Source organism: Homalodisca vitripennis, chromosome 3 (genome assembly GCF_021130785.1).
Source record: "Homalodisca vitripennis isolate AUS2020 chromosome 3, UT_GWSS_2.1, whole genome shotgun sequence".
Classification (NCBI taxonomy): Eukaryota; Metazoa; Arthropoda; class Insecta; order Hemiptera; family Cicadellidae; genus Homalodisca; species Homalodisca vitripennis.
In genome coordinates, this window is record NC_060209.1 from 55,504,430 (window position 1) to 55,518,197 (window position 13,768).

The window sequence follows — 13,768 nt, forward strand, 5'->3', positions numbered from 1 at the left end:
CCCAATTCCTCCCCTCCAAGCACGCCTACCCTTCTAATCTTACCACTCAATCTTGATTCCTCCCATACCATTTTATAATTCCCCCACCCTTTGTCCGCTCCTCGTGATGATGAACCCTGCTCCCTCACCGACCTCATTTCTCCTGCCCTTCTTAATATGACCCTTAGCCCTTCACCTAGTTCTTCCTCCCTGTAACTCTCTCGTTATTAACTCACCCTCATCCCTCCCAACTTATCACCTCCTACCTGCCCCTCCCCTATGTCTCATTATTAAATTGCCTACCTGTACCTGCTCCCACGCCTTACTAAATTCTCCACCTATCCTCCTGCCTTCCTCTCTTACCTATTTCATAGACTGACCCATCGTCCCTTTACCCTTCCCACCTCTATCCTTCCTAGTCCACCCTCCCTACCCTGACCCACCTCTCATATTCTTCCCTTTGTCCTATTCCGCCAGACCGCCCCTTGCCACCCTCCAATACGGGACCTCTCTCGCCCCTTCCTATAATCACCTCCTTAGCCCTTCCCATGCCATGTTCACTTACACCCTCATTATTCCAAATAGACCACAATCCACACCCATCCCCAAACAAAACCACCTAACCCCCACCAATCATCACCACCAACTCCCAACGCAAGACGCAAAGACCATAGAATCCCCACAACAACACAAACAAAGAATCTCAACAACCCACGTATCACCATAACAACAGCCCCACCCCACAAACCCCACCACACCCAATCAAGACACATCCCACCAACACCAGACTTAACCATCCACACAAAAAACCACACCCCAACACCCCCCATTCCGACCCCCCCCCTAACCCACATAGTGGCTACGGCCTAGTATCTATTAAAACCCCAAACTGTTCTTGTCAGATAACCAGCAACCACCTTAATTATGACACCAGACCACAGTTTATACAGTATTCCAATCTTGTTTCAATACAACAGTTTTAACTGCTTGAGCAACATTGATGGATCCGATACCTGATCACATTACAGACGTATATATTCATAGCCTCATGGGTCCCTCCCTATCACCCCACCTAAACAACATAGTGGGCTACGCCTGTATCTATACCACTTACAGTCTGTCAGATAACAGATTTCCACCTTAATTTGACACCAGACCACAGTTTTTACACGTTTTGCAACTCCTTGGTATTTCAAAACAACTAGTTTAACTGCAGAGCAACATTGTGGTTCTGTTTCTGGTAACATTACAGACAGTATATATTTCATATCCTGAACCCTCCTTTCAACCCCACCTAAACAACATAGTGCTACGGCCTGTATATCTATACACTTACTGTCTGTCAGATAACAGATCCACCTTAATTTGACACCAGACCACAGTTTTTACAATTTGCAATCTTAGTTATCAATACAACAGTTTAACTGCTGAGCAACATTGTGGTTCCGTTACCTGATCACGATTACAGACAGTATATATTCATCATCTGACCCTCCCTTTCACCCCACCTAAACAACAAAGTGGCTACTGCCTGTATCTATACCAATTACTGTCATGTCAGAAAAACAGATTCCACCTAATTGACACCAGACCACAGATTTTACAAGTGTGGCAATCATGTTTCAATACAACAGTTTAAAAACTGCTGAGCAACAATTGTGGTTCCGATTACCTGATCACAATTAACAGACTGTATATAACATAGTCTGGCCCCCTCCCCTTTCCCCCCACCTAAACAACATAGTGGCTACGCGGCCTGTATCTATACCACTTACTGTCCTGTCAGATAACAGAGATTCCACCTTAATTTGACACCAGACCATAGTTTTACAAGTTTGCAATCTTGTTTCAAATACAACTAGTTTAACTGCTGAGGCAACATTGTGGTTCTGTTACCTGGTAACATTACAGACAGTAAATAATTCATATTCTGACCCTCCTCTTTCACCCCACCTAAACAACATAGTGGCTACGGCCTGTATCTATACCACTATTACTGTCCTGTCAGATAACAGATTCCCACCTTAAATATAGACACCCGAAGCCGAACCACAGTTTTTATACAAGTTAGCAATCATTGTTTCAATACAACAGTGTTTTAACAGCTGAGTCAACAGTTGTGGAGTTCTGTTTCCTGGTAACATTACAGACAGTATATATTCAATATCATTACCCTCCCTTTCACCCCACCAAGACAACATAGTGCAACGGCCTGTATCTATACACTTACTGTCTGTCAGATAACAATATCCATCCACACCTTAATTTGACACCAGACCTCAGATTTACAAGTTTGCAATCATCTTGTTTCAATACAACAGTTTACTGCTGAGCAACATTGTGGTTTCGTTTCCTGTAACATACAAGACAGTATATAGTCATAGTCCTGACCCTCCTTTCACCCCCACCTAAACAACATAGTGTCTACGGCCTGTATCTAATTAGCCCACTTACTGTCTGTCAGATAACGAAATTCCACCTTAATTTTGACACCATAGACCTCAAGTTTTTACAAGTTAAATTGCAATCTTGATTTCAATACAACAGTTTAACGTGCTGAGCAAACATTGGGTTTCCGTACCCTGGTCACTATTACAGACCGTATAATTCATCAGTCTGACCCACCCTTTCACCCCTCCAAACAACATAGTGGCAAACGGCCTGAATCTATACCACTTACTGTCTGTCAGATAACAGATGTCCAGCTTAATTTGACACCAGACCCACAGTTTTACAAGTGAGCAATCTTGTTTCAAATACAACAGTTTAACTGCTGAGCAACAGTGTTGGTTCCGTTACCTGATCACATTACAGACAGTATATATTCATAGCCTGGCCCTCCCCTTTCACCCCTCCTAAACAACATAGTGGCAACGGCCTTTATCTAAAACCACCCTTACTGTTCTGTCAGATAACAGCTACCCACCTTATTTGACACAGACCTCAGTTTTTACAAGTTTGCAATCTTGTTTTCAATACAACAGTTTAAACTTGCTGAGCCACATTGTGGTTCCTTTTACCTGATCCATTACAGACAGTAATATATTCAAAGCCTGGCCCTCCCTTTCACCCCACCTAAAACAACATAGTGGCTACGGCCTGTATCTATACCACTTACTGTCTGTCAGATAACAGATTCCACCTTAATTTGACACCAGACCACAGTTTTACAAGTGTGCAATCTTGTTTCAATACAACAGTTTAACTGCTGAGCAACATTGTGGTTCCGTTTCCTGGTAACATTACAGACAGTATATATTCATAGCCTGGCCCTCCCTTTCACCCCCACCTAAAACAACATAGTGGCTACGGCCTGTATCTATACCACTTACTGTCTGTCAGATAACAGATTCCACCTTAATTTGACACCAGACCACAGTTTTACAAGTGTGCAATCTTGTTTCAATACAACAGTTTAACTGCTGAGCAACATTGTGATTCCGTTACCTGGTCACATTAGAGACAGTATATATTCATAGCCTGACCCTCCCTTTCACCCCAACTAAACAACATAGTGGCTACGGCCTGTATCTACACTACTTAGTCTCTGCCAGATAATAAAGTCTAGCTTATATCCAAAGAAATCTTAATGACCACATTTCAGATGTAAATTAAGTTCTTCGATCAAATTAGCCTGTATAACTAGGGGACACTACTTCTCGTTTCGAATCACACGCTTCGTTCTCATGTTACTTTCACGATGCAGTGTATGCCCTCTGCAGCATAAATACCAGCGCGTTTCGATCATTTCACTTATCTCTTGATAATGTTTCAGAAAATAGTTACTATAATATCATTTGCTCCCATAAATTATAAAACCTACTTGCAGTATTATTACATTCCTTCTTATTTCACGCTCCGCTACTTTAATATTATTTCACTCAAAGTACTAACTGGTGGTATTTGAATTTATAGATTTAATGACTACTTTGTTAATGACCTATTACAACAATATTATAATTTTTTAAGACCTTCCATTATAAGAAAACCCAATTTTATTAATAACGTATGGTGGAAGTAAAGACCAATTGCTATTTAAAAATCTCAAATCGTTTCAGACAATGGATATCAAGTTTAAGGCGTTTAGAGGGTAGGATAAATCTAGATATTACAAGTACTATGTATTTAATACACATTAACGGCGGCAATTCCAACGGACTTTTGCAAGGACGCCCAATAAGCAAGATTGAGTCGTTTGGTCTAATCGGACCACGAAATAGACAGAGAACGATATACCTCAAAACTATCTTTACGCCTAAAAATTCCCGATATACCTCAATGGAGCTAAAAGGGCGTACAGATTTAGCGCATAACATGGAAGTACAGGACATACAATTTTTTAAATATACGTAAATTTTAACCAAAATCGTCTAAACACAGGAGAGGAAAAAGCGCTCCATAGTAGTTATTCAGTGTCCCTTGAGCCACGTTCTATATATCAATACATACATAAAAATACACAGTGAATCATAAGCTACATAGACTAACTATTTTTCGACATTACAAACACACACACACACACACACAATGCCACTAATAATAAAAATAGTTATAAGTTGATTAGGATATTTACTATAAAATAACTACTATATACTCTGACTTGTGGTGGGGCAAGCATAAAACACAATTTGAACAGTGCAGCCTATGTTGGGGTTATAGTCTACATGAGTCGTGTTCTATGTTTGCCCAACTGATACCACGCCACCACAAGTCACACTACAGATGAGGAGGGTTGTCTCCCTACCTTCCCCTCTACAGCTAACCTCAACACGACTACAACATTGGCTGCACTGCCCAAGTCGTGTGCTACGTTTGCCCAACTGATACCACGCCACCACAAGTCACACTACAGATGAGGAGGGTTGTCTTCCTACCTTCCCCTCTACAGCTAACCTCAACATGACTACAACATTGGCTGCACTGCCCAAGTCGTGTGCTACGTTTGCCCAACTGATACCACGCCACCACAAGTCACACTACAGATGAGGAGGGTTGTCTCCCTACCTTCCCCTCCACAGCTAACCTCAACATGACTACAACATTGGCTGCACTGCCCAAGTCGTGTTCTATGTTTGCCCAACTGATACCACGCCACCACAAGTCACACTACAGATGAGGAGGGTTGTCTCCCTACCTTCCCCTCCACAGCTAACCTCAACATGACTACAACATTGGCTGCACTGCCCAAGTCGTGTTCTACGTTTGCCCAACTGATACCACGCCACCACAAGTCACACTACAGATGAGGAGGGTTGTCTCCCTACCTTCCCCTCCACAGCTAACCTCAACATGACTACAACATTGGCTGCACTGCCCAAGTCGTGTTCTACGTTTGCCCAACTGATACCATGCAACCACAAGTCACACTACAGATGAGGAGGGTTGTCTCCCTACCTTCCCCTCTACAGCTAACCTCAACATGACTACAACATTGGCTGCACTGCCCAAGTCGTGTGCTACGTTTGCCCAACTGATACCATGCAACCACAAGTCACACTACAGATGAGGAGGGTTGTCTCCCTATCTTCCCCTCTACAGCTAACCTCAACACGACTACAACATTGGCTGCACTGCCCAAGTCGTGTGCTACGTTTGCCCAACTGATACCATGCCACCACAAGTCACACTACAGATGAGGAGGGTTGTCTCCCTACCTTCCCCTCTACAGCTAACCTCAACACGACTACAACATAGGCTGCACTGCCCAAGTCGTGTTCTACGTTTGCCCATCTGATATCATGCCACTACAAGTCGCACTACAGATCTGCAGTGTTGTCTCCTTATCTTAACCGCCTCAGCTATAAGCTGTATGATGTAACATTAGTCTCTATGATGTAACCTGTCTCCTGGACACTCAGCTACCTGTGACTCGGGGCAATTCCCGGTAATCTCAGCCGCTCGCAGCTGTTTGGTTAATGTCTCACCTACTGGCTTCCCCATTACATTAACTAACTTTTCATCGATATGAAAATTTTCGAAGTTTGATCAAATATTTAAAAAGTGCATAATAAAAGACGAACTATACTAAACAAGGGCACATTTGAAGAAACCAAACAATAAATAGAAAATCTGTTTAAAGTTTTTAGCATTTAAGTTGCTTTTTGTAACGATGTACTGTAGCCTACCTCTTACTTGTACAGCTCCCCCCGTTTACACGTACAATTCACGAACCACTTAAGTTTGGAAGATAAACATTAACTTATGGCACGAGACAAATGACAGCCTCTTCCAGCCTGGAGAGGTCAACACTTGGTATCTACACCAGCCAGACAGGGCGTGTGACAAGTACAGCGGATAGACAGTGTGACAAGTACAGCTGTTGTCTGTCCCAACTTTCTTCATCTACTCTTGTTCGAGCTGAACTGGGCTCAATCTACTAAAGTTCGGAATTAATAAAACTTGGCTAGGCATGTACTCGTAACTAACCTCTCGCACTTGCTCCACCTATGTATCTTCCGCCATCTTTAATTGAAAATGATTCGTTCTCATTATTACATAGATAAAATTACGTAAAAATAACTTCCATGTTCACTTCTGACTGGGTTTATACCTGTATATGTACAGGAAAAACCGGCGTGTCACTTGTAAGGTTTTTAAGTTTGGTTTAGTTTAAGATTAAGGTTGTGACATATTATGATCAAGGGCTGCTGTGAGAGGATTTAATAATAGGTTAGATTGGCAGTACAATACCCTCAAATGAACCAACACATATTTTATTTTTGACAACATCTCATTAATGGATTAAAAATTGTAATTAACAATTGATTGCGTCAACCGACATATTAAGCACAAATTTTAATACCTTAATACTTTGAAGACATATTTAATATTAAATTATTCATTACAATTTATTTTTAATTTAATTCATTATAACATTTACTAGTAATTTTGTAGTGTTGCAATAATTATGAGTTCATGGACTAACGTGAGAAACTTTCTTTTAAAATAGCTAAACATTTACATGAATTTACATTTTCGAAATTGTGAACATTTAAATAGATATGGAATTGTAAATGATTAATGAACCCTGATATATACTAAGTTCCTAAAATTACTTACATTTTATTCCACTTCACACTTATTACGCCTAGAGATATTTTTCCGCACACGAACACAAGCACTAGCACTCCCGAACTTCCTTTTTTGAAATCCCGTCCTCGACTTCCCTCTCTCCTCCTTGTTCTTCAGTTTTGATGTTATTCTCCCGCCAGCTCATGACCTCTGCCAAATCTCTCCATCATAATTGGTGAGTACCAATTTTTCATATCAGCATGGCTGCCCCTTACATCGTCGCACGGTTTTTTTTATATAAGCATTTCCTGTTTGTTCACCATCGGTGTCTGGGCGGATTTGCGTATCCACTTACATCCGGAGGATGTTTGTCTCGAATTGTAATACAAGACTTCCTTTCCAGCAACTTATCTGTACATCGATTCTATGAATTTTATTTTACTAATAATTACATATGTCTTACACACTTAAATCTGAGCAACCATGTCCAACATGTCCAAGAGCGACACATCACTAACCGCAAATATCATGTTACTGGAGTAAAAAGGGTTAGTCAACAAGTTCAGTTTACTGCGGATGATGACTGTAGGAGTGGTTGGCGCTCCCTTAATGCTAAAGAGTGTTCAAGCCTAAACATGAGAGAGCACTGTCTCCCCTGTCTTCTTGGACTGGAAGAGGCTGGAACAGAGCTAGACTCCCCTTCCTCCGAGGTGACATAACACCGTTGAGAGTCCATTATACCCCCTCCTGGGGTCTCAACATGAGGAAGCCCCTACTCTCAACTTGAACTATCATAAACATTGCGTCACTCCATAAAGAGCTAAAGGTCCTTTTAAAACTAAGTGCAATGAGGGCTTTCTCATTTTCTTATTTTAAGTGAACAGGAACAATTTAACCGGCAGCACTTTAATGAAAGAAATTAGTACACGTTTTTTGTTTTAAAAGTCTCTTAAACATGCAAGGTAGAGCGGCAGTAAGCGATCAATTTTATTCAACGTTCGATATAAACACGTTGAAATAATTATTAATGATTTTTATTACAATTCCATAACTTAAATGATCGTTATAAATTTAAATTATATAAATTACATTTCATATAAAAAAACTGCTTTATTCCTTCTAAACTCAACTATTAACCTCATTACTAACCTTCTGATGCCATGTGAATTGAATCTCTTACAGTAACTCATTGGGAAATAATTCGTTAGGCCATAAGAAAAGTAAATTACACAACTACACAAATTCAAAAAAGAGTAAACCCAAATTATTTTTTCCAATACCAAAATGTGAAGCAACTATGGATTTAATTCAGATTTCCACAAAAAAATCTTTGACCAGTTTTGTAAAAACTTTAGTTTTGTGGACATTTTATATGTTAATGGTTGCCAAATGGAAATGGACCACCAAATCTGGTTTAATTTGGTAAATCAGTATCAACTATGAATTGTATTATAAATACAATGTATATACAGAGGGATAGAACGAAGCGAGAAAAGCCTATGGTTATATGATAAATTACGTTTCTTATGAACCAACATCCTGTACTAGCCTCCATATTGCAATCCCCTTTCCATAATTCTAACAAAAACGTTAGAATAACCTATATTAGAATCGCAAGTGAATAATTGGCTGTACGAAGCAAATTATTCGTACATTTCTGTGAAGTTAATAAAAATAGTCGTACCCGGTGTTTTCTGAAATTACAAAATGCCATATTAAACAGAACTGTAAAAATCTCAAACGTTAACATTTTATCAAATAAAAACACAAGAGTCCGTTAAAGTCCTCAGTCAAAAGCGGGAGGAGTGAAAACGTTCAGTTGCTGAGCGCCAAGATTGATTAAAGAATCCGTTTAACACGGTCACTTAGAAAAGCAATATTTCACAAACGTGACACTCATGACACTCTGTGGAGATAACTGTTCAAAGTGAACAAATGTACTCCCAGGAGTACATTCCAGGAGGTCCTAGGACCTCTAATCACTACTGCTGCAACTACAATTGAACTGTTTAATTATGAGAAACGATGAAAATGACTGATGATAATAAAGGTGTTTTTTCTTAGTTTATAAACAATACGATAACTGTAATCGTTTTATTAATATTGCAAATTAAATGTGCAGTTGTTGCTAAATGAATTCTTTGCACAACAGTTTGGTACGTAGTTAAATCAAGAACCGACGCGACATACAACTTGTTCTGTGGCCACACAGCACTGGGACTACATTCAGAGTGAAACCAAAGTTGTGGTGTAGCCGGGGAGAGAGTGAGGTAGTCAAACTTTGGGTCTCTCCCCCTCCCCGGCAGCAACTCACCCTAAACCCACCCTTTACAACCCTTCTCTTGCCAACTGGCGAGAGCTCGAGCCAAACCTGACGATTTCTTACTTATCAACATATATCGTGGCTAAATCAAGCTGTTTCCTTCTTCAGCCCCAACATATACTTTGGCTCTGAGCTGTGTACCCTCACATCCATTCTGGCTTAATCGGTTACCAATGGAAACTGTATACCAAAGTATAATGACTTCCTTATAGAAATAAATCTAAACTTCATTTGGTATTATATCTTTCAATTTTTTTTAAATTCTCGTAACTATTATTACAATAACTTATCGATTGACGTTTATTCCAATGTACTCGCATTGTTTTGCTTTAATCGACATCCACGAAGATACAGAACTAAAGACTTGTACAAGTGGTTCTTAAATGATCATTTGAATTTATCTGCTTCGATATACTTAGATGCTGAGCGTTGAAGAATGGTTTTGTCCTAGAGAACTATGACTGGTTCGACAAAAAATACCAGTGGAGCGCAACAAAATAATAATAATAGTAGTTGATGCCAGTTACTAGATCTTTTAATACTCGTAGTTAATGCCAGTTACTGGTTCTATTAATAGTTAATGCCAGTTACTGTATCTATTTATAGTTAATACTAATTACTCTTTCTATTTATAATTAATGCCAGTCACTGGATCTATTAATAGTTAATGCCAGTCACTGGATCTATTAATAGTTAATGCCACTCACGGGATCTATTAATAGTTAATGCCAGTTATATATATATATATCTATAGTTAATACTAGTTACTCTTTATATTAATAGTTAATGCCAGTTACTGGATCTATTAATAGTTAATGCCAGTCACTGGATCTATTAATAGTTAATGCCACTCACGGGATCTATTAATAGTTAATGCCAGTTACTAGATATATCTATAGTTAATACTAGTTACTCTTTCTATTAATAGTTAATGCCAGTCACTGGATCTATTAATAGTTAATGCTAGTTACTGGATCTGTAATAGAAAATGCCACTTACTTACTAGTTATTACTTTTTACGGTCGACCGAAACTTTCAGTGAAACTAGTCATTTCTCTAGAATAAAACCATTCATCAACGCATAACATTACAGTATATCGAAGCAAATAAACCCAAATATTCATTCCAAGAACCACTTATCCAAGAAGGACGCTCAGTATCCAATTATATCGAAACAAATTAATTCAAATAATCATTCCAAGAACCACTTCTACAGGTATTTACGGCTGTATCTTTAAGGATGTACAACCCTCATGTTGTATTGAGTTCCTTTCATGTTTAAATCTAAAGAATCCTTGGGCGTTCCTAGTCTAAATTATTCATAGTACGAGTATATTGTTATCTCCGAGCGTATTGCCTGGAAAATCCATTCAGGGACAGACGACTATATTACAATAAATATGTCCACGGTTATATTGTAAATACCTCCTAGATTGTCAAGGGACGGCACAGTGCAGTGTATGAACAATACAACCCTCAATACAGAGTGTCGGCGAGAGCTGTTTGAGTTGTATCAAGTTTGGTGTGAAATTGGCAAGAGGTGTTGGCCTGCCGCCTCGCCTCTGCCCCACACCCGTCTGCCCGCAGCTGGCCTGGAGCACCGGGATAGTTGCTGGTGTACTGGCCCGCTCCTAACCCTTGTATTGGCTCTATTATTTACTGCACACTAGTAGGTCTATAATAATGAATGCGTGTTTCTTGTCTTCAAACTATTATAAAACTGAATCTAAATAGTTCAGAAATATGTTTCATTCTTTATAATTTATAATTTTTATTAATGTATAATCTGGAATGTTTTCTGAGATATCTTTCTTTGTGAAGTTTTCCAGTAACATAACACTATTGTAACTGAGAAGTATTTTACTAAGATCAGATCACGTGGCGCCACCGAATATGATCGAGATGCTCGTGCATCTCTAATCTACGTACTTTAAACTTAATTTTGCATAATTTGACATTTATCCCGGATTGCTCACGATCACCATTTAATGGATATTTGTATTACTAAACAGAAGTATTTCAGACTACACGTCGCGTAACAGACTAAACTGAAGATTCATACAAAATGTTAGCTGAAATCGTTCTTGAGGAATTAAAGGTTCGGACAGACAGATTGAGGTAGAGAGAAATAATCTAACTGAATATAAATTGTTCCAGCCAGTTGCGTTATTAAAGTACAAAATATCCGTCAGTTGAACCAAATATATCATATAAACACAGAGAAATAAAAAAACGTGTCAACTATCCAGTAACTATAAAATCAAGCATCGTTAAAAACCGTATCAGTATTTCTAAGAACATCTTAAGAGACTTATCGACAATTGTATCGCAAAATCTGATGAAGTTCCGTAAGGATTGTAATGTAGTTTACTTATTTTGAAATAACCTTATCAAATATTTAGCTTTTAACGTCTAGTACTATCTAAAACTTAATCTACGTGTATCCAACCAAACGATGCCAATATATTGTTCATCAACTGTTCTTAAAGAGGATCTTTCAAAGAAATCAAATTTTTAAAGTATCCAATTAATTATTGGAAAAGTAAATATTAATGATTTAATGTAGGCTACAACTTGGAATTATAGTCTAGGCGCAAAGAGCAAAGTTGCACTGTATAAGCGCACAATCTAGTTGTTCTGTAAAACTGTAGAGGAATTTCTCCTAATAAATGAAAACGAACGTCACACGCGCTTATTTTGGTAGAGGTAGAAATGAGAAGGTAAATGTAAAACAATACTTTTTCTCAGATTATATTCGACTTAGCTTGATATACTTAAGACTTACCGTTAGACGCGTAAATATTTCTCGTATTTCTGTCACAGTTAGATAACTGGATAAATATACTGAAATTCGCCATTTTCGGTTCTGTATATGGTTAGTTGACATTTTTTTAAACATTTATAAACGTACCTAACGACCGGTTTAAGTGCGTCCAGCTAGTAAATATACGAATAAAATTAATCATTTCGTATTTCTGACACTTTTGATACCTTCCTAATTAGATCGCCGGCACAACTACCACAGCTGACGATCGATTATTTTCGTAGGGTAAATTTCCCAATCGATTAAGTTTTTTACAATGCAAATTAGCTCTTGGATTCGGGACTAACTAACATACAAACAACATGCAAACAAACAAACATACAACAACAAACATGCAAACAAAAATGCTTATCATTATATTTTATGTAAGTTAATTATGTTAGAACAACTTTCACAGATTACTAATTGAGAGCAGGTTTTCAGAGGTAGCTTTTAAAATGCGTAAACGATAATAACAATATTTAATGTAACGTGCGAAAAGAAACTGCTCACCAGTTCGTGACGATAATAGCGAGGTCCTTCTTCAACACCTGCAAAACACAATCTGTATTAGATATTTGCATTGTACATTTTCAAACCTTTAATAAATATAATATAGCATTACCTTTTGATTTTGTAATTGATTACATAATACTAAAGCGTTTACATTGCGTTTATAAATTCAATGACGTTGAGATGACTGTAAAACTATCTCATGAGTACATTAGGTTATTAAATACAATTTTGACAGGGCATGTAAGATTATGCATATATTGTACAGATGTAAACTATTTAATTCCAAACAGATCGCCACAAGTATGGAAGCTAAACACCGCTTTTTTCTAGCGGTGTGCACTCTTAATAATGGACTATTGTTCCCATATCTGAGAGTTCACATTAAATATTATTGGGGAGTGAGTAAAAGGTGATAGAAATTTTAAAATTACAATTGTAACAATTCGATTCAGTATTTACCTAATGGGTTTGAAAACAAAAATTCAATTCCACAACAATATTTCTACCAAAATTGGCATTACTTGGATAACAAACTTAATGAGTAATCCTGTCTTTTGACTGGAATGTCACTTGCCTTCTTCTTTGATATAGGCACATCCCGAAGTAGAAGTGACAAAGAATTCCACACTTGCACATAAAGTTGTTCGCTTTGTCCAATTCCAGTTTTAGACGTACGAGTATATCTCACAAAGTTGCAAAATAAAATAAAGTTTGCGTTTATATTTTGCATTCATGATGGAATTAAACGACCATTCATTTCGACCTACGAAACAATTAACCAACAGTCTTAAAAACGAGTAAACCATGGAATAAATTCTTATTAAACTGGCAATTTAAGAACTCAACTAATATTTAATATAGACTTAAATAGTAAATGGTCAATTAAATAACTAATATTCGTACATAACATGTTTTGTCAACGAATATTATACTTCGATACTTAGAGTGTAATTTGAAAATAGTTTATTGGTCAGTAAGGAACAGTTTAGTTTACTAATCAAATAAATACATCGTTTTTAAGGGATTGCTTGATCCTGGTTCTGTTTAAGCAACTACCTGAGCATTGAATTTCAACCATTTCTGTTCTTTAATCTATGTTATATGATTTATTCTTCCGTAATGTGCATTCTTACGTC

At 37.9% G+C, this 13,768-nt stretch overlaps 1 protein-coding gene across 10 annotated transcripts in view; it reads right to left on the reverse strand.

Moving 5' to 3' along the window:
- Positions 1 to 13,768, reverse strand: part of LOC124356897 (protein turtle-like) — a 503,250-nt gene that overhangs the window by 258,493 nt on the left and 230,989 nt on the right. For all 10 annotated transcript variants that reach the window (XM_046808179.1, XM_046808181.1, XM_046808180.1 and 7 more), the window contains exon 2: positions 12,630 to 12,667. The gene's annotated coding sequence lies outside the window, so the exon portion shown is untranslated. The remainder of the gene's footprint in view (positions 1 to 12,629; positions 12,668 to 13,768) is intronic.